We start from the raw sequence: 20261 nt of genomic DNA, 5'->3' as shown, positions 1-20261 counted from the left end.
AGTTACGGTTATTTCCTTTTTACATTTGTAGTCTCAGATGACTGTTACTACCAAGCGCTTAACTGCTCTCCTTGTGATCATTTATAGGGATGTTCTAATTATGTAAAGGAAATAATTGGAGCAATTAAACAAACATAAAAAATTTGCCAGGATTTCTTTGTAATATAGATTTAAAGTTAGAGTTAAAGTACTTGTGACACAAAATGCTAATATAAAGGTAGGTGCAAACAACCGTTAGCAAATCATTGTAAACTCCTTATCATTTATGTTACAACAATGTTTTTTTCTATTAATAAATCCTAAGCAAAAAATACAGGTGACCCCATACTATAAAGATCATACTGTCAGGACAGAGGTAAGGACATGAACACCCTATTCTCCACCTGCCTACTTGGACGATTTAACCTAACAAGAGGTTCCCCAATTGGCAATGGTCCCTTTCCTGAGTGCAAGGGAGAGAGATAGGGAAGGCAGAGGGTTTAAAGGGAATGTGCCTGCAGAAAATGACCTATTGTTTAAATCAAGTCTATATTAAAAATATGTTTTAATAATCGTTGATCTTTTGTCTATTTTTCCATTTCACTATCTATATAATAAAATAATCCTGAAATCTTCCAGTTTTCATTCTCACCACTAGGCTGGGTTCACACTACCTATATTTCAGTATTGTGGTCCTCATATTGCAACCAAAACCAGGAGTGGATTGAAAACACAGAAAGGCTCTGTTCACACAATGTTGAAATTGAGTGGATGGCCGCCATATAACAGTAAATAGCTGCCATTATTTCAATATAACAGCCGTTGTTTTAAAATAACAGCAAATATTTGCCATTAAATGGCGGTCATCCACTCAATTTCAACATTGTGTGAACAGATCCTTTCTGTGTTTTTAATCCACTCCTGGTTTTGGTTGCAATATGAGGACCACAATACTGACTGATATATACGTAGTGTGAACCCAGCCCTAGGCTGTAAACTAAGCTGACACTTCCTGTTGTGTCTGTGGTGATAAGAGGAGGCTGCTGTAAAGTGTATTGTACAGCATAAGACTATGATTTCACTACATACTAACAATGGCTGTTCTTTAGTGAATGGTCATTGTTTTACGCTAAACCACCGAGCCAGGTTTTACAACCGTTGTTTGCATCTGTACGTAGTGAGAACATAGCCTTATAGTGAAAGATGACACCAGTAGTTAGACAAAACAATAGATAAAGCTCACAGCTCAGCCTCTTCCTCCCTGTAGAATGATGTCTTCAGAGGTCCCAGCGATTGCTCGTTATGTCCATTGTTATGTATGTTTGTGGTGTTTGCTGTTAAGAAAATCACTAAATGTTGTTAGAGACAGCTTATGCAAGCTGGCTGTCCCCATAATAATGTAAAAAGCAAGAAAAAAAATGAGATCTAAATAAAATCTAGTCAATACATTCTCTTTAAGCAACAAAGCAGGGTCAATGCCAGGATGTCACCACAACGTCCAAATGAGTATGCAGAGGACTGGTAAGAATCAGGTCCATGGTCAGAACCAGGTCCAAGGGTCAAAGTCCAAGAGTATGTTGGGTTCAAAATCAAGAGGTTAGAAGAGGTGGTCTGGTTCACAAGTGAGAAGTCAGCAATCCAAGTATTTCTGTGGGCAACATACATCTGTTTAAATGTCCCACCATCAGAAAGCAATGGGGTACTGATCCTGATCGACCCGGCACCCCAGCTCTCTGATTGGCTGATCTTCACTGGTGTCACCAGGGATGGTTGCTCAACAAAATAGGGATGCGGGAGTGCGGACAAGCACGCTTCTTATGGTGCGTTTACACAGACACATTTATCTGACAGATTCTTGAAGCCAAAGCCCGGAATGGATCTGAAAAGAGGAGAAATCTCAGTCTTTCTTTTATGACCTGTTCTCTGTTTATAGTCCATTCCTGGCTTTGGCTTAAGAAATCCGTCTGCTAAATCTGTCTGTGTAAACGCACCATTACACATACTGGTTCATTGACACTAAGGGCCCTATTACACCAATAAATGTCTGACAGATTACCTGACAGATTTTTTTCAGCCAAAGCCAGGAATGGACTATAAACAGAGAACAGGTCATAAAGAAAAGACTGAGATTTTCCCTATTTTTGAGTCTATCCCTGGCTTTGGCTTAAAAAATCTGTCAGATAATCTGTCAGACATCTGTTGGTGTAATAGGGCCCTAAATCTTTAAAGTAGAAACTCGAGACTCTATAACCTATTCATCCTAGGTATGGATGTACCAGAGTTCTCAAGCTTTTACTATTCAGGCTTTAAATACAGATCTGAGGCTAGACCCACCTAAACAAATACAGACCCAGACTCACTAAACCACTACCCTCGGCCAGACCCTCTAAACAAATAGAGACCTCAAAATTGGACGCCAAAAAAGACCCCCTAAATAAAACAGACATCATTCCAGCTGGCTAAATAAATAAAAAAAAAAACTCCCTAAATAAATTCAGTCCACAGACCAGACCCTTATATTATTTAAGACCCAAGACCAGCCACCTATATTGACCCTAAAGCAGATTCTCTAAATTATTTAAAAATAAAAAAAAACACATTCTATTTTGTACATTTTCTATATTACAGTAGGCACAGTGTAAAATCTATAACACAGACTCCTAAATATAATGTTCATTTTTGACGTTTGAGTTATCAGACGTTTGAGTTTTGACGTTGAGTTATCAGACTGTGAGTACTGCTCCCCCTGCCCGCACCCGGCTTCTCCCTTCTGTACTCTTTGAATCCCTGGGTCATGTACCACCCCTCACATTGCACAAGGAATAACAGGGGGCAGCAGTTGACCCAGTGGTTTGTGAGGTTCCTCCAGGTAAGTGGATTTAGATTGTGAGGGACCGATTTGAGAGATAACAAGCTCTGTAAAGTGCTGCGGAATAAGAAGACCATATATATATATATATATATATATATATATATATATATATATTCTTATTATTATAATACAGTGGCCCTTTATAGGGCTGTATAACACTGCCTGAAATTAATTTCCCTATAAGTGAGTAAGGATTTGCTAGAAACACAGCTCGATAATCATGCATGAGAGCTATATATATATATATATATATATATATATATATATATATATAGTTAGCGATGTCTGTGCAGTCCTTGCTTTTTACATGAAAAATAATAAAGTTTATACTTAGCTATTCCTTCTGATGCTTCTGGATGCATCTTTCCAGTGACAGGCCACTCAGCCAATCACTGGCCAAAACAGGACATCGTCAGTGCAAGTGATTGGCTGAGCAGCCTGTCACTGAAGTGATGGGGCCAGAAGTGGTAGCGGTGAGCAGGAAACATGGGCAAAAGCCAGCAGGACAATGGGGGAGAATAGGTAAGTAGAAACTTTATTACTTTTAAACTGTTATCAGCCACGCACCACTACATGTAGCAATGCCCACCCGGCGGCTAATGATTTTTAAACATGTTTAAAAGACATCTTTTTGCCAATGATCGGCTCTTCAGACGATCGCTGTCTTTATTACACAGAGCGATAACCTGCTGAATTGGCCTTATTGGGCAGATTATGGCTCCGTGTAATAGGGCCCTTACTATTACCCATCCTACTGTAAGCAATTTGAGCCAGAGTTGTGCCAGATAGACAAGTAAACCCATCTTAGGCACCAGTTTACATAAAATATACCAAAATTAGCTCGGTTTCTGGGTTTTCTTACTCCCCCACATATTTATTAATTAACACCCCCCCCCAACAGTCTATTCTCACAATGAGAGTTTCCACAAAGGAAGAGACGAATAAAATATACTCACATAAATGTATGAAATGTCCTGAGAGTGTAGTACTTATCACCTTTAGTATTTTAAATGGTTCTTCTCTCTTTTTGTAACTTAGCAGGAGACCTGTATTTTTTAGGAAATTAAAATATATGGTGGTAGTCAGCATCCCCCCTTTTTTTTTCTCTTTCTTAAAAATGTTATAATGTTTTTGTTTTTTTTTTCATAGTTCATAGGGTTTTTTTTATTATTAAAAAGCCTATGTAACAACGACTAAGTTATTCAAGGAATCTGATTATTACTTAAATTCTCATTGTGCCAAAATTACCCATGTGCCAGATTAATAACTCTGTTGGGAAAAATGTCAGGACTGGAATACAAGTGTGGGGGGGAAACTAATAGGAAATCAGGGTGTATCATATCTGCCCAGAGTATTGTTTTAAATGGGGAAAAACTTCCGGCATCTCATAAAAACATGTCACAAGCTGTGATTGTTCAAGGTACTGTATGAGTGTTTAGACTCCCATCACTCTCTAGAATGGTCTGTCCATCGGTGGGGATCTTGACATCCAGGTCCACTATGATCAAAACTTTTGAAATGTCCTAATAATAATAATAATAATAATATTGATAATAATAATAATAATAATAATAATAATATTAATAATAATAATAATAATAATAATAATAATAGAGGAATAGAGACCCTTTTTCTAGAATGACAATTTAATAATTTTTTTTTTTTAATTTATGGGTAAATTCCAGTATTATAGCATTATAGCATAGTGGTGTCTTTGTAGCAATGGGGTCCTGGGCTCAGGTGCCCTTATCTTTACTATGTACTTTACTTTCATTCAACACTGGTTGATTGGTTTCGTGTGAAATTGACCTGCATGGCTGCTAGGGATAAGTAAAAACAAATTGTGAGCCCCACTGGTATTAGGGATTGATAGGGCTGCAAATATGGATGGTTTGGGGGGAAAATAAAAAAAATATATTATTTTATATAGAACTATACTACTGTTTCTTTTTCTCACTTACCATTCCATTGTTTCTAATTCTAGACAAATGAATGGGGATTATAAAAGTAGACCATGCACTAATAGCAGCTTCACATCTGTGCTTTATCTCTGTGAACAAGGTTCTGTACTGCATGAATCTTTTAAAAGCAGTGTAAGAAATATTTAAGACCCCAGTCTATGAGGAACAGCTCTCCTAGGCATAATTTCGGCACTGGTTACAGCAGGGAGTGTGTGCTGTGAGGAAAGTATTATTTTTCTAAATGGAAGGTGTCAGACGGTCACGGCAATGTGACTGCGTGTTCAAGATCACTGCCTCCCATCTGCAATTTGTGACGTGTGAAAGATTCTGCCCAAATGTGCTCACCAACTGGAAATCCTCAGCAGTTTTCTCTTATCAGGAGAGACCAAGATAACCAATGGTTTACAGATCACGGATCCTATCAAATTAATATCATTCTGGGATAGAATCTGCTTTACATACTCCTATCTAACTCCTGCTAAAATGACTATAGCATGCAAGTTCATTTATCAGATTAGGAGGCAATGCTATCTATCAGGATACAAAGACAGAGCCAGATGCACAAAGACACACACAGACACACACTAAGCAGGGGTTTGTGAGATATCTTGGAAATAATTATCTGCCTGTAGAAAATTGTCTTTTACCACTTCAACTTGGCCGGTAGCGTATGTTATCCCCCACCACATAGATGTGTAAGGGAGGTGAAGTCAGTATTCTCCATTGCAGGAACTGTATCCTTTATAAGTAGTTGTCTGTCATTAAGGATGCTATGCAGCTATGCTATGCATGAGAGAATATGAATATTTTGTCGAATACGCTGTATATGTATTACCATTTGCTTGGTGCATACACCATACATGTGTTTTTTTTCAGGAATTAAAAGACAGTGCTAGTGGAGAGTGATATGCGTAGTGAATATGTAGCCTAAGGTGTGCATCAGAGTGCTTGTCCTTTTGCAGGGGTCCAGGGGCTGCAACGGCATTATCGGCCCGGAAATGATCTTTGGGCCTGTGTAAGCTATGAAGTGTGGGGAGAGGCTCTGAGGAAAAAGTGTTTCAGCAGCTTTACCAAGCAAGAATCGATTTTTGTGGAGCAGATGATGAGCTAGTAGTGGATGACTGTGGTCTGGCTGTGGAGGAGGGCGGCTTACAGTGTTCTGTAAGGGCCATCCTGAAGTGGTTTACTTTGTGTATATTATCAGGGAATGGTTAACTCTAAAGAGTCTGTTAGGGCTCTGAAGTGAAGGTCAATCTGGCATGTAGAAGCTATAGGGGGAAAAGGTATAGTGCTCAAATCTAGGTAGGCTGTCAAGATTTGTAAGAACAAGACTTACAGAGCCTAATATACGCCTCGATTATCATGTGGAAAGGGCTATACGAATATTGTGATTTATATAGTTAATAATAACGTTTTATACTTACCTATCTGCACTCCCCATTGTTCTTCTAGATTTTCCCCGCCTGCCTTGAAGTGACAGTTGGCTCAGCCAAGACAGGACAACGCCACTGCAGAAATTGGCTAAGCGGCCTCTCCCCGCTGAGACGGGTGTAGAAGCTTCAACAGGGAAAAGGGAGGAGGACACCGGGAGCGTAGACAGGTAAGTAAACATGTTTATTATTTTAAATATACTTTATTCAGCAACATTTAAAGTTTTACTCTCTTGATAACATTCAAAATCTAAATTAACAGATCAGATGACCGGACTTCCTGCGTTTAGTCTCTTTTTTGTTTTTTCAACCAGCACAGCACTAAAAAGCTGCCTTCAGGAGATTGGACCGTGATACAAGTAAGTACAGCTTTGTGTTAAAGGATGTTAAAAAAAAATGTAAATTGCAAACATGCTTTATATCACATCTCCTGTTAATTTAGATTTTGTAAGTTATAAAAACAAGTACCCTTCAAGTACTCGGTAGTGTTGAACGAGCATGTTTGGTTGAGCGGGAGCTTGATCAGGATCAATAGTTGACCAAGCACCTCATGGTGCCCATGTTAAAATGGCCATACACCGTCAATAAGTAATTGCCAAATGATCGTCAGATATATCTCCTTCCTGCTGCAGTAACCTGTCAAATTTTTTTATTTTTTTATTTGCATTTTGTTTAAACATGCCTTTATGGGCCCAAAAAGAAAAAATGCAATGCGTTAAAAGAGGTTGACCAGAGAACAGAAAACGGCTAAAGCCTTCTGCTTCCATGCGCTGGAAGAGATGTGGATGGCGACTCTAAGTCCTGATCATCACATGCAGTTGAAACCTGCCCGCAAGCAGTGTTCAATAGCTTCACAATGTCGCAGCAACATCAGTTTCTCCTGTATGCAATGATCGGGATTTATGCCCGCCTTTCTACGTCTTGGAAGGGGTTCTTCTGAGATGTGAAAGTAAGCACTGGGGAGTAGAAGGCTTCACCCGCCTGCTGCTCCCAGACAACCCCTTTAGGTTAGGACTTTGATGGTGGAATATTTTGTTGTACTTACATTTTTACTATTTTTTTTTTTCTTTTTTCATTTTGGCAAGGCATAGAAATACTGGTGTTGCTCTATATAGCAAAGTAGTATTTTCTCAAATTTGTCTACATTTTATATTTAACTGTACAATCTGAATATCTGCTTAGCGGAATAAGTTTCCTTTATGACTCACAAATCTACTTACTTGTTCCAGAAATGCTTATATATCAATAGACATAGATTTGTGATGGAAATGATTTGTGAATAAGCTCCTGCCCATAATCCTCTGTTGGTTCAAGATGCTGGACCACTGCACAGCCTATTTAAGGCTTAAGGTTAAGCAGAAGATATTGTAGAGGTCAAAGCCTTCCGATACAAATAGCCACATAATTATAATACGCACTCCATATTCTCCTTTGTTTATAGCAGGTGATTTAATATGCCCTAGACGGTGCCAGTTACATTTTTCTTAATGTAGAAGCACACGTTACACATATCAAGCTAACAACACAATACTGAGTCTTTAATGCTAATCTATTCCTTGCAATCTACTAGATACATGTCGAACCATTGGTGTGTATCAGCAGAGCAAAATCAGATTCTGAGAATATCTGAAAGGATGCACTAGAGTGTACATAATAATGTATTTTAATCTGCCAGGCCTTAAAATTAATCATGAATTCCCACAGAGATTTTAATAATTTTGAGATGATGTTTTCTTTCATAAACTAGTATTCTTGGACAGAGTTTTTTAAATGCTGCATGTAAGAAGGGAGGTGGGAGGATTTCTCAATTACCAACTTAGATAAGATACATTTATGCGAATGTGCATTTAATTTGTAGTCTTCTTCTGCTAACTAATGAACAGGAAGGTATCCATGAGATGGTTTTTACCACTTCATAAAATCTGCATATGAACTTTATTGAGAATAAGTGCAGTGTTCATGCAGCAGAACGGATAGTGTCAGAGAGCAGGGGAGCAGGGTGCACATTGTAACCAAAAGCATGGACCACTTTACCTTGTCTGCACGCACAAAATCCTCTTAGTTTAAAAGCCTCTTGGCACCCAAACATCTGCTAAGCAGTTTTTATTTGTTTCTTTCACCTAGGGTAAGGTCTCAGATCATTGCCCCAAGACCCAGTCAGAGTGGCTTGTTTGTGCCAGTTGCCCCCTCCCACCCCTAGCACCCAGTATTTAGTGCACACGCTCTACTGACCTCTCTTAGCTATGTTAGTATGTTCTGCAGCTCCCATGGGTTGAGGTTTTAAAAGATATATGTTCTCTTTCGTCAGATTAAAAGAGTTATTCCAGTAGTTGTACAATGACTGAAATTTTAACAAAAATGTTGTCTTTTCATCTAGAAGAGTCCCATGGACAGGTAAAAACAGACGGATAGGTGGGGTCCAATTGCTAAGAGTCATCATGAGAACAGAGGAAAATTGCAGTATAAATGAATGGAGTGCAGTGATTGTGTGTGGAGGAGCTCCATTAATTGCGGAACTATCGCCACACTTGCTCCATGAGATCTCGCACACTGCCTTAGGCTAGCACAATGAAAGGAGGCTACAGAAACTATGGTGATTGTGTTGATGTTTCAGGGCACACTTATTCCACACAGTCTCTTAAACAGATGAACTTATGGCTAATGGCCATAACTGACTGGCACCCAATATCCACTATTCTCCCTGATAACATTTCTCCCAATTGTTCACTACACTACTTACCACTCATGGGACATGACTAATAAAGGAAAAGCTTCAAATGTAATTCTTTGCACTAACACACTTCTGCCTCCAGCTGGATAAGGATTCTTTAGAAGGTATCCAACACTGTCCTTAGCCATTCTTCTCTCACTCAATCTCCCTCCATTATGTGAACAGGTTAACCAGCATTCCTCAGTAGAGAGATTGCCTTAGCACCTCCTCTCACTAGAAAGACAAGCTGTAGACTTAACAAACTTCCTGTCATATCCATGCCCGTTTTGACTTCAGTGCTGTCCTCAAATCGTGGTATAAGGCCAAGATTGCACCCTTAGCCATGTTTTGTATTTAAATTCTATTTTTTATTTGCACTTGTCTGAACACAGCTCTACTCTTCTGCTTTGATGATTGATTTCTTGCCACACCCAACACTTCACTGCTAGTTCCCTCTGGCCACTTAACAGTTAATCTTTGTTTTGCTTTTGACTGACACTCTGCCTTTTTCATTTATCCTTCACTTTGTCAGCCTGGGTTCTGGGTCTTTGGTCCAATCATGTGCTGGACTACACCCCTGACTTCCTATATACAGTTATGGCCAAAAGTTTTGAGAATGACACAAATATTATATTTTCACGTAATCTGCTGCCCTCTGTTTTTTATGTGTGTTTGTCAGATGTTTTTATCACATACAGAAATATAATTGCAATCATATTATGAGTAACAAAAGCTTATATTGACAGTTAGAATGAGTTAATGCAGCAAGTCAATATTTGCAGTGTTGACCCTTCTTCTTCAGGACCTCTGCAATTCTCCCTGGCATGCTCTCAATCAACTTCTGGACCAAATCCTGACTGATAGCAGTCCATTCTTGCACAATCAATGCTTGCATTTTGTCAGAATTTGTTGGTTTTTGTTTGTCCACCCATCCTTTGATGATTGACCACAAGTTCTCAATGGGATTAAGATCTGGGGAGTTTTCAGGCCATGGACCCAAAATCTCTATGTTTTGTTCCCTGAGCCATTTAGTTATCACCTAAGGCATTGTTGATCGCCAAACTGCTCTTGGACGGTTGGGAGAAGTTGCTCTTGGAGGACATTCTGGTACCAGTCTTTATTTATGGCTGTGTTTTTTTAGGCAAGACTGTGAGAGAGCCGATTCCCTTGGCTGAGAAGCCACCCCACACATGAATGGTTTCAGGATGCTTTACAGTTGGCATGAGACAAGACTTATGGTAGCGCTCACCTCGTCTTCTCCGAATAAGCTGTTTTCCAGATGTCCCAAACAATCAGAAAGGGGATTTATCAGAGAAAATGACTTTACCCCAGTCCTCAGCAGTCCCCTCCCCGTACCTTTTGCAGAATATCAGTCTGTCCCTGATGTTTTTTCTGGAGAGAAGTGGCTTATTTGCTGCCCTCCTAGAGACCAGGCCTTGCTCCAAGAGTCTCCGCCTCACAGTGCGTGCAGATGCACTCACACCTGCCTGCTGCCATTCCTGAGCAAGCTCTGCACTGCTGGGAGCCCGATCCCGCAGCTAAAACACATTTAAGAGACGGTCTTGGGCGCCCTGGAGCCTTTTTGGCAACAATGGAACCTCTCTCCTTGAAGTTCTTAATGATGTGATAGATTGTTGACTGAGGTGTAATCTTTCTAGCTGCGATACTCTTCCCTGTTAGGCCATTTTTGTGCAGTGCAATGATGACTGCACGTGTTCCTTTAGAGATAATCTTGGTTAACAGAAGAGAAACAATGATGCCAAGCAACAGCCACCTTTTAAAGTGTCCAGTGGTGTCATTCTTACTTAATCATGACAGATTGATCTCCAGCCCTGTCCTCATCAACACCCACACCTGAGTTAATGGAGCAATCACTGAAACGGTGTTAGCTGATCCTTTTAAGGCAGGGCTGCAATGATGTTGAAATGTGTTTTGGGGGATAAAGTTCATTTTCTAGGCAAATATTGACTTTGCAATTAATTGCTGTTAAGCTGATCACTCTTTATAACATTCTGGAGTATATGCAAATTGCCATTTTAAAAACTGAAGCAGTAGACTTTGTAAAAATTAATATTTGTATCATTGTCAAAACTTTTGGCCATGACTGTATACTTCCTTGGTCTATTAATACTTTGCTACCTATTAGCCTTTGTATCTTGCTCTCTGTCTGCTATTCCTGGTTACCTGAAGGTTCCAATCTATGTATATGCACTCGTTAACCCTTCTGCCACTACTCATAGCTGCTACAATCCATTACAATATGTAAACATTATTAAACATTATCAACATGTAAAACTCAAAAAACTAGGCACAAGATACCCAACCGCTGGACTACTTTACCACTCGTACAAATGTTTTATTTGGTATCATTTGTTACTTGGAGATTGGTGCAAAGTGAGGCTGAAACCCAAAATAATTCTGCCTACCTCTCCTGTACTGTAAATGTTTCACCTACAACCACAACTTTAGCCATGTAATATTTTAACTTAAATATTAGATGAAATGGTATATTTTAACTTTTGTTTAAAGTTGGAGATTTTAGCCTTGAATTTTGCAGTTTAAATAGTTATAGTTATATTAATGAAGTCAATTTAAAAACAAAATTCAAAATAAACTCCACAGGAATTGCCAATCATAGACTTGAGCATGTTGGACACAAAGTTGGGCTGACTCCTGATGCATACATCTAAAACTTTAAATGCAACATTTCCAAACTCTAGGTGAATCAAAACTTGATGTTTTTAGCTATGAAACAATAAAAAATTTAAGCCATGGCATGCCATGAGTAAGAACTCATATTTCGAAATGTGTCTGTGTTTTTCTTCACATAATGTGCCGTTTCTTAGCTATGTTTGGTAGCTAATTTATAATTTACCTGATTAATTTTTCACAGATCCATGGTGATGACTGCTTTTCTATATGGTTTTCTGTGCACACATATTCTTATAGTTTTGCTAATCTATGTTTTATGTATAAATAACTTACACTTTGAACCAAGACTTAACACAAGTCACCCCAAATAATCAATGATCTCTTTGGTCCCGTGTGCCGTGTTTGGCGTGTTACCTGTCACTCTCTATGATGTCACTTTGGCTGCATTCAATTTTATAGCAGCAGGAGGGATCTGTAGAAAGGAAATTGACTGCTACATGGATTCTCTGTTGTCAATGATGAGGGCACGCAAGTTACAACTGGATTTGCATTTGTCATTCAAACATTTTAATTGCTATTAGTATCATATTATCAGCTGTAGTTATAATGCTGGTAGGAGTAGCAGTATTAGAAGTAGTGTTTCTCTTATGTGCACTTTAAAGTATTTAGAAACGTCTTTCTTATCCTGTTTAGATGTGTAGATATAATTTCAAAGCATTTATGATAAAATAAAATCCAAAAATAATATATCCTTATGATCCCTTGTCACCTCTTCAGAAGCACTCAGAGTGCATTACATAGTTAATAAAATTGAAAATGGAAATAGGTCTACTAACTTATTATTGACCTTGTTTTTCCAGAGGAAGGTAATGTTTGCTAATAATGTATGTAGTGGATGCCAATTTTCCCATACTAAGGGTTAAAAAAAATGGTATGGTACAGTGTTAAGCAGAAATATCCATATACTTCCAATTAAAGTATTTTAGGAGTTTGCCAATAAAGGTATCACTCCTAAAATACTTTGAAAGAATTTACCACTATACCCATATCAAGGGAACATTTTCTTTTCATCTGCAAAAATGGCAATCAGAATAAGGCAAAGAGGAGTTTTGGGTTATGGGATAGAGAAGAGATGAGAGAGGTGAAATAGGATTGTTTCTAGTTGTGTGCCAGGGTTGTGGCCGCCTGGGCTGTTTGGGGTATGGTGGGTACAAGTTTGTCCAGGGTGGTTTTGAGGGTGTTGTTGTAGTGTTTGGCAGCCAGATTAGGACAGGAGAGATTAGTCATAGGAGGCAGTGATGACATAAAGTGTCTAAGAGTTGTTGGGTGTTGATGGCATATACTGTAGGTTTCTGCAAGTGAGGTCGGGGTTTCAAGAGAAGGATGAGAATTTGAGACCAAGAAGGAGACATAAATATAAAGAGCATCAAAATGTGCGATACTGTAAAATGTTCTACTTCTGAAGGTTCTCTAAAAATGGAGTCACAAAGGAAACAGACTGGTTAGACTCATCCAGTATTTATACATACAGTATTCATTTTTAGGATAATTGCATTATGGTCCAGTCATGTTTGTAACAATAAGATTGAGGCATTCTATAATTAATTCTCAGGAAAATGAGGGTAGATATCTATGATACTAGCAGCATCTCTTTGTGTATTTGTTCTTGTTGCATGTGTACATGAATGTCTAGGCTCCACTAGAACTGACTGAAGACAGTGAAGCCTAAACTAATATGTAAATATCACCTGTTCATTTTACACCTTTTGGATGATATGATAAATGTATATATGGGAAACCAAAACCCACATTGTTTAAAATGTAATGTGTTTCTATCTTGCATCACTCAGAATAAATACTATATTATCTTTGTTCCATGGGTGATTACAAATGAAGTGTAAAAATATACAGTATGTTTTTCCAATTCATATTTTTATAGCTTACAATAGTTACTAAATAATTTAAGGACAGAGGTATGACTTACAGTTCACCTCACACTTCAGTATGGCTATGCTGAGACCAGTAAGCACCATGTGTCACACTCTCCACATTTTCCATTGAGTACATTAATTCTCTATGAAGCTGCCGGCAAGGGCCGAGTGCTGTACGAGGCTTTCTCCGGTGGCTCCATAGAGAATAAATAGAGCCATGAGCCTTGTGCCAACTGTATTCAAAACGAAGGAGCCAGGGGCCGATATGGAGATTGCCGAGGGGTACGTGCTTGGACCCCCTGCAATCTCTTACTTGCCCCCCTATCCTATTCTGTGGATAGGGGACAATAAAGTTTTAATTGGGAAACCCCTTTAAGTTTAAAACATTACAAATCTACCTCTTAGGAACTTTTTTTATATAAATTTGGTGGTCCTAGGATTATTGTGGTTACTTTGGAGAATTAAAAAACCCCTACAAACAAGAGAAATGTTAGCACCCAATAACAAATGTATTTATGCATTTCCAGGAGCAGTAACAGAGGAACATAAAATATAAACTAGAATTGTTATAAGTATTTACAAAGTGTACGGATGAAAGGTCCGCTTCCAAGTTTGCTAATACAGAAGCTGTGAAACATTTTTGCTAGATTTAGTTCTAATAAACAATTTGCTAATAATAGCTCTATTTTCAGGGGTCATTTCATATGACAATAACTTAAATCAATTGTCTGGAGATAATTGGTAGACTTAAATGTGTTTTCCTTTTTTTTTTCTTCAGAGAAAATAATTACATCCAAACATGTAAAGTATTACAATAAGTATTTAAACAATGGTAATAATAAGATGTATCTTACTTAAATATTTAATATGTAGGCATCTGTGCACATCCAGGAGATCTGTATATCTTTAGGGAATTAAATATATTAGGCAACAAGTCAACACTAGGGGGGGCATTTATGAAGACCGGCGTAAACTAGGCCTACTTCTATTTTCCCCACCGGGTTCACTAAAGGCCCTATTACTCAAAACAATTATCTGCCGTATTCCGCCGATAATAGTCTCGTGAAATACAAGACAATCATCAGCTGACATGAACGATGTCGGCTGATCATTGTCTGTCATTGTCTTTCAACATGTTGAAAGACAAATGACTAAGATAACAACGATCTGCCATCGCTCTGTGGAACAGGGACAGTAGCAGCATCTGTTATCTTCTATGGGCTGCCCCAAGGGTAGAGGTGGCACCAAGATACATTATGATAAAAAGGAAAGCCGGAGAAGGCATTGTTTTGCTAAGAGCATTGTTGCTTGGAAACCTTGAGCTTGTCATTTATGTGGATGTTATGTTGACATGTGTCACCTATCTAAACATTGTTGCAGTCCCATATTGCCTTTGTCAATAATATTGCCTAATGGCAGCAGCCTCTGTCGTTCACCTATTTGTGCTCTAAGTTTCTCTTGCCTTGAGTTTTTAGCACTTCCTGTGAAAACCCTTTTAGTTTTTAATGGCTAATCTCTTGGTCTTCCAAACATAGGGCTAGCATAAAGGGAGGGCAGCAAACTAGGGCATCTAAGCCATTCATCCCAGAACAAATAGTTTAAAAAATTAAAGTGCGCAGTAGACAATAAATGTTCTTTTCCAGATCACCATCTCTTACGGCCCTATTACAGTCAATTCCTGGCTTTGGCTCAAAAAAAAGTCAGATAATCTACCTTTTCCAAGTACTAGAAAAAAACAACAAAGGGGGGAGGACACTATCTGGTGTAGTATTGTTAGTGAGGCTTAGCTTTAGGTAGAGAAAGCATGCACTATTTCCACTTACCTAAAAAGGTTGTGCAAGAGAAATAGGCACAACACTATTGTAAGCCTCATAAGATACTGCAGCTCTATGAGGACCACCAACAGACAGCGGCTGGAGTGTGGAGCAACATGGAGAACATCCTAATAGGACCAGCAGGACCAGAAATGATTCCTCTAAGATGGTGAGTGCAAGTGATCAGGAACAGGATCTTTAAAAATGCATGACAACTGCCTCTATATGATAGTGTTTGAGAAACCTATGAGAAAGGCTCTTCTTAACTTAAAGAACCGAAACGCATTGCCTAAATAAATATTTCTATTATCATATGGCTGTTTTGATCACGGGATAACTACCGCGGCTAATATAGAGGCAGTTATCATGTGTTTTTGAAGATCTCGTTCCTGATCACCTTCGCTTACCATCTTAGAAGAATCATTTCTTTTCCCACTGGTCCTATTAGGACTTTCTGCATCTGTGCCTTTTCCAAGGGTCTGTCTAATATACTTTCCTTTGTTCTATATGTGTTTCTTCCTTCTCAGGAGCTGGTTCAGAAGACTGAAATAGAGAAAGACAAGGAACTAGAAAGACAAGAAACATTCCATGTGTACCAGGCTGCTTGCTGGAGATTTCCCTTTATGCAAGGTTTCCACATTGCCGTTTTTGCCACAATTTGTACCTTTCTAAGTAGAAGATTGGATAAAAAAAGATAAATAGAACTTTCTTTTCATCGAATCGGCTTATTTTCCGGCAAGTAAATATATGTGCACTACACCAAACAGCCCTGTGTGAACAAAGCTTTAAGAAGGCATCTCAAACAGGGCCGGAAGGGGTCAGATGTTTTTGCTGAAAAAATAACATTGTAAATTAAAATGAATGCAATCTAATCTATATGCGGCCCTAGAAAGGTCTAATAAGCTTGAAGTTATTACATGTGAGTATACAGTATAAGAGACATCACGTAAGTAGTTGGCTTTGCTTAACACTGTACATAGTAAGAAAGTAAACACATAAATAAATGTGATGCTGGCACAGTGATTCCTGTTTAAATCAGAACCTGCTGGGAATCCTAAATACAAGTATGAAAAGCAAAATATCTTGAACGATTCTCAGATACAGTTGGCAAGAGACCATTTAGTAAACTTTTATTTTTTTAACTAGCGGTATGCAGAACCGTTATAGTCAGTGCTGCTACTAATCTCATCAGAATGCAAAAGCAGCGACTGTGTTATAAAACCAATGATCTGTTATATTCTGCAAGAATTTACAAAAGGCTAATGTCATTTACTGCACCAGAAGAGCTATACCGGGCTAAAAAAACAGAGATTTCAGAAAAATGATTACAGACAAAAAAGAACAGAAAAGAATCTTTAGGAAATTTAAAGAGAGTAAACATATGGAGAGACAAAAACACGCTCTTGTGGCCACTTATCACTAGAAAAGAGGTAGGTTAATACTCTCCAACTTACATCTATTTTCCATTGGATACATTTCATTATCTTGAATGATGCCATTTTGTGTCGCTTTGCCTACGCCAGCAGATCACCATAATTATGACTTCATTAGTATTTGAATCATGCTATCACTTATCCCTCTGTTGACATTGATACATTCTAATAGACTCAATGATATACTGAGTGCTTGACATGTAAAGTGCACCTGTCACCATAAATTAGCCATCTTGCACTCAAATATTTGCCTGATATTTCTCCCATAAATGTTAGTTTTAGAATTTGATTTTTGTGTCTCATAATTTTTTGACTTCTTGGCAGTACTTATATAGTACTGGCCAAATGCAAGACTCTGAAACCCACCATCTTCTCCATAGATAGATATTTACTACTACTACTACTACTAATAATAATAATAATAATAATAACAACAAAAAACATCTATAGCACCAACATATTCCATAGCACTTGGGTAAAAAGCAAAACTAAATATATACTAAATCCATTACAATAGACTGTTGGTCATTAAACATTTATTGTGATACTTAAACAACTACAATAAATATTCACAATGTGAATAGGCCTATGATCCTGCTTTTGGACATTGGAGTCAATGGAACAAGAGATTAAAAAAAAAAGCCACATCCATTATTAACCTTTCATCCATGAATCTATTGAAAGTTTGAAGAGTTAGGCTATGTTCCCACCATGGGATATTATCAGGAAAAGGTGGCCATCTATTGGTAATCACAGCCACAAATAATGATCACAATTATTGTTGTTCAAACTGGCCGTACATGATCGATGACATCAGGCGAAGAACAAACAATCTGTTTGGGAATATTCTCCCCCAAAAAGCTGACTTTCGGAATAAATGTATGGATGCCTTAAAGGGGTTATCCAGGCGTAGAAAAACATGTCCGCTTTCTCCCAGAATCAGCACCATTCTTATCCTCAGTTTGGGTGAGGGGTTTGGCAGCTCAGTTCCATTGAAGTGGAAAAAAGCTGAGTTATAATACCACATGCAACCTTAGGACAGATGTGGGGCTGTTTTTGCAAGAAAGTAGATGTCCTTCCCCCAATCCTGGATAACCCCTTTAAGTGTCTAGATGGAATAACAGTTCAGGCACAAAATGGTTGACTACACAAACAACAGAGAAAGGCCGATGTCCTGTTTTGCATCACTTATTACATTACAGAGTGCCAAACTGCAGATGTAGCCTGCGTTGACTTGATCACAGTGGCGCATTTGACCTTCTAATTGACTCAACTGATCTCGTTGACACAATTATGTACCAGCATGACTTTGCCCTTGGTTTAACAAGGTTTGACCTCAATTTTGAGACCCATGCCCTGTTATCCAACATAAGTGTCTTACCTCACAAATACTCTATTGACTTAATGGCACAAATTCCGAGACACATCCCAAAATCTTAAGGAAAGTCTTCACTGTTGAGGCAGCAAAAAAGGGCCAAACTGTACACATAGTATTCTATGTCTATGTTTTGGATGACCAACCTTTGTGTTTAGAGTATAATCATCGAGTGAATGGGGGATGGGGGGGTGCTGTTTCAGCAAGAAAGTTGCTGTGCTTTTTCTAATCCTGGCATCATACATTAACTTGTCCACTTTACCTCCCAGAATTAAATGCACCTCTGTAGAACTAGCAGGAGTTCAACTTTACAGGTACTCTCAGGACATAATTCAAAGATATCATTCTCCTCTTTTCCCCTTGAAGGAGTCACAAATAAAGTATGTTTCATGATTCTATAGTTACCAAGTAACATTCTTTAATAACTAATAATGGACAAACAATTGAAAAGAAGGATACCATTACATACCATACAAAAAGATACCATTCCGGATAAACACAAAAAGAACATCAATTGAGAACCTCCTTGAGTATCAAATATAATTAAAGATTGATTCTGAGAGATCATTAGGACAAATATCTTATTATTTCTTATTGCTTTTACGTAATTGAATTCCTTTAGTTCTCATCAGTAAAAGAAAATAATTGTCACCCTAATGCTTTTATCACAACTGAACTCACTACCGCATATTAATAAATAACAAAGTGACAGAAACAAGGAAACTCACGCTTTTTAACCTTTTATTTTTTGCATAAAAATTGCTTTATTGGTTACAAATCTAAGAATATGCTTTACTGCTATTTAGTTCTCTTGTGACTACTACTGGAATAGACAGAGCCGGAAGAAGAGCCTGTGTGCTCAAAACAGCAATCGCTGTTATTAGCGGTCTTTTGCCAGTGTTCTAGAGGGACGGGTCAATAAAGTCTGAAACACAGCAAGGTGGTGAGTGCCATATTCTCCACACGGCATTTATCGTATACTGTATGTTCTGATATATTGAATATCCCATAGAATGGGAGTTCCTGCTGCACATAGAACTGTCCCTCTTCCATATTGCATTCACCTAATAGAAGGTGGAAACCAGGATAACTGTTCCCAATGGAAACATTAGTAAAGGTTTTTCCTGTTTACCTTACCCTTTATAGCACTCAGCAGTGTCGCTATGACACAGGTGCAGTTTAGGCAAGTAATGAAAATGAGAAGTCCTGCCTGGGGGCATTCCTAATAAATAGGAGGGTGGACAGGAAGAAAATAGAGGTGTGGCAGACCTGGGGCAAAGACACTCTTGGCCACACCAGTTTGACTTGTTTGCTACAAAGATATTTTTTTTGCTCTAACCAAGGCACCAGGCACATTTTAAAATACATGACCAGCGGTTTGGTGGGGTGGGTTGGTGGATACAGTAACTTTTTAAGGCTATGTTCACACTACGTAAAACTACGGCCATAGTTCTCGCCGCAGAACTACAGATGTAGTTTTGCAGTGTGTAACATAGCCTAATTTGTAATGGGATCCCGGCCGGAGCGTACACACATTGTATGCGCTCCAGCCGGGATCCTATGCGGAGCTGGAAAAAACTGACAGTGAATTCCGTCCGCAGACAGACCTGTCAGTTCACACAGTGAGGCGAGCGGCTCCGGCCGCTTGCTTCACTGTGGGCTATGGAAAGCTCTGATGCGGGCGCACGCTGATGCGCCCGCATCAGAGCTCCGCGATGATCCTGGCACAGACCGGCCGTTCCGTGACCTGGCCGGGGTCACGGAACAACCGGTCTGATACGCCGTGGGAACATAGCCTAATACAGCACTATGGATACAGCTGTAATGATTAGATGTAAGGTGCAGGCAGATGTATATAAATAAATAAAAAAAGGAAACTATAAAATTGAAAAAACATACATTTTTGTTACTGCCCTTAAAGGGAAACTAATGGCAGATTTGTATAATCTAACCTTCTGTTATGTGTCCATAGGGCCAGAGATGCTAATATGCTAATGTTTTATTAATGAATTACTTATATGGTTAGGTATACTGGGTGCTGTACTCTCTCTTGGCTCTTGGCGCACTGATTCACCCATCTGCCCATCCCTCTTCATGAATACCT

The 20261-nt window shown here is 38.7% G+C and overlaps 1 long non-coding RNA gene across 2 annotated transcripts; it reads left to right on the top strand.

The window, feature by feature from the left end:
* Positions 1-6283: 6283 nt before the first annotated feature.
* LOC138784476 (uncharacterized) lies at positions 6284-15950 on the top strand. 2 transcript variants are annotated; one of them, XR_011361853.1, is made up of 3 exons: positions 6284-6412; positions 6557-6601; positions 15877-15950. It is a non-coding gene; the product is annotated as an uncharacterized lncRNA (long non-coding RNA). The 2 variants fall into 2 exon arrangements; XR_011361852.1 differs by having other exon boundaries at positions 6505-6601.
* Positions 15951-20261: the final 4311 nt, after the last annotated feature.

This window comes from Dendropsophus ebraccatus, chromosome 2 (genome assembly GCF_027789765.1).
Source record: "Dendropsophus ebraccatus isolate aDenEbr1 chromosome 2, aDenEbr1.pat, whole genome shotgun sequence".
In the NCBI taxonomy this organism is placed as follows: Eukaryota; Metazoa; Chordata; class Amphibia; order Anura; family Hylidae; genus Dendropsophus; species Dendropsophus ebraccatus.
Note: the sequence above shows the minus strand (reverse complement) of the source record. Positions and strands in the feature narration are given on the sequence as shown.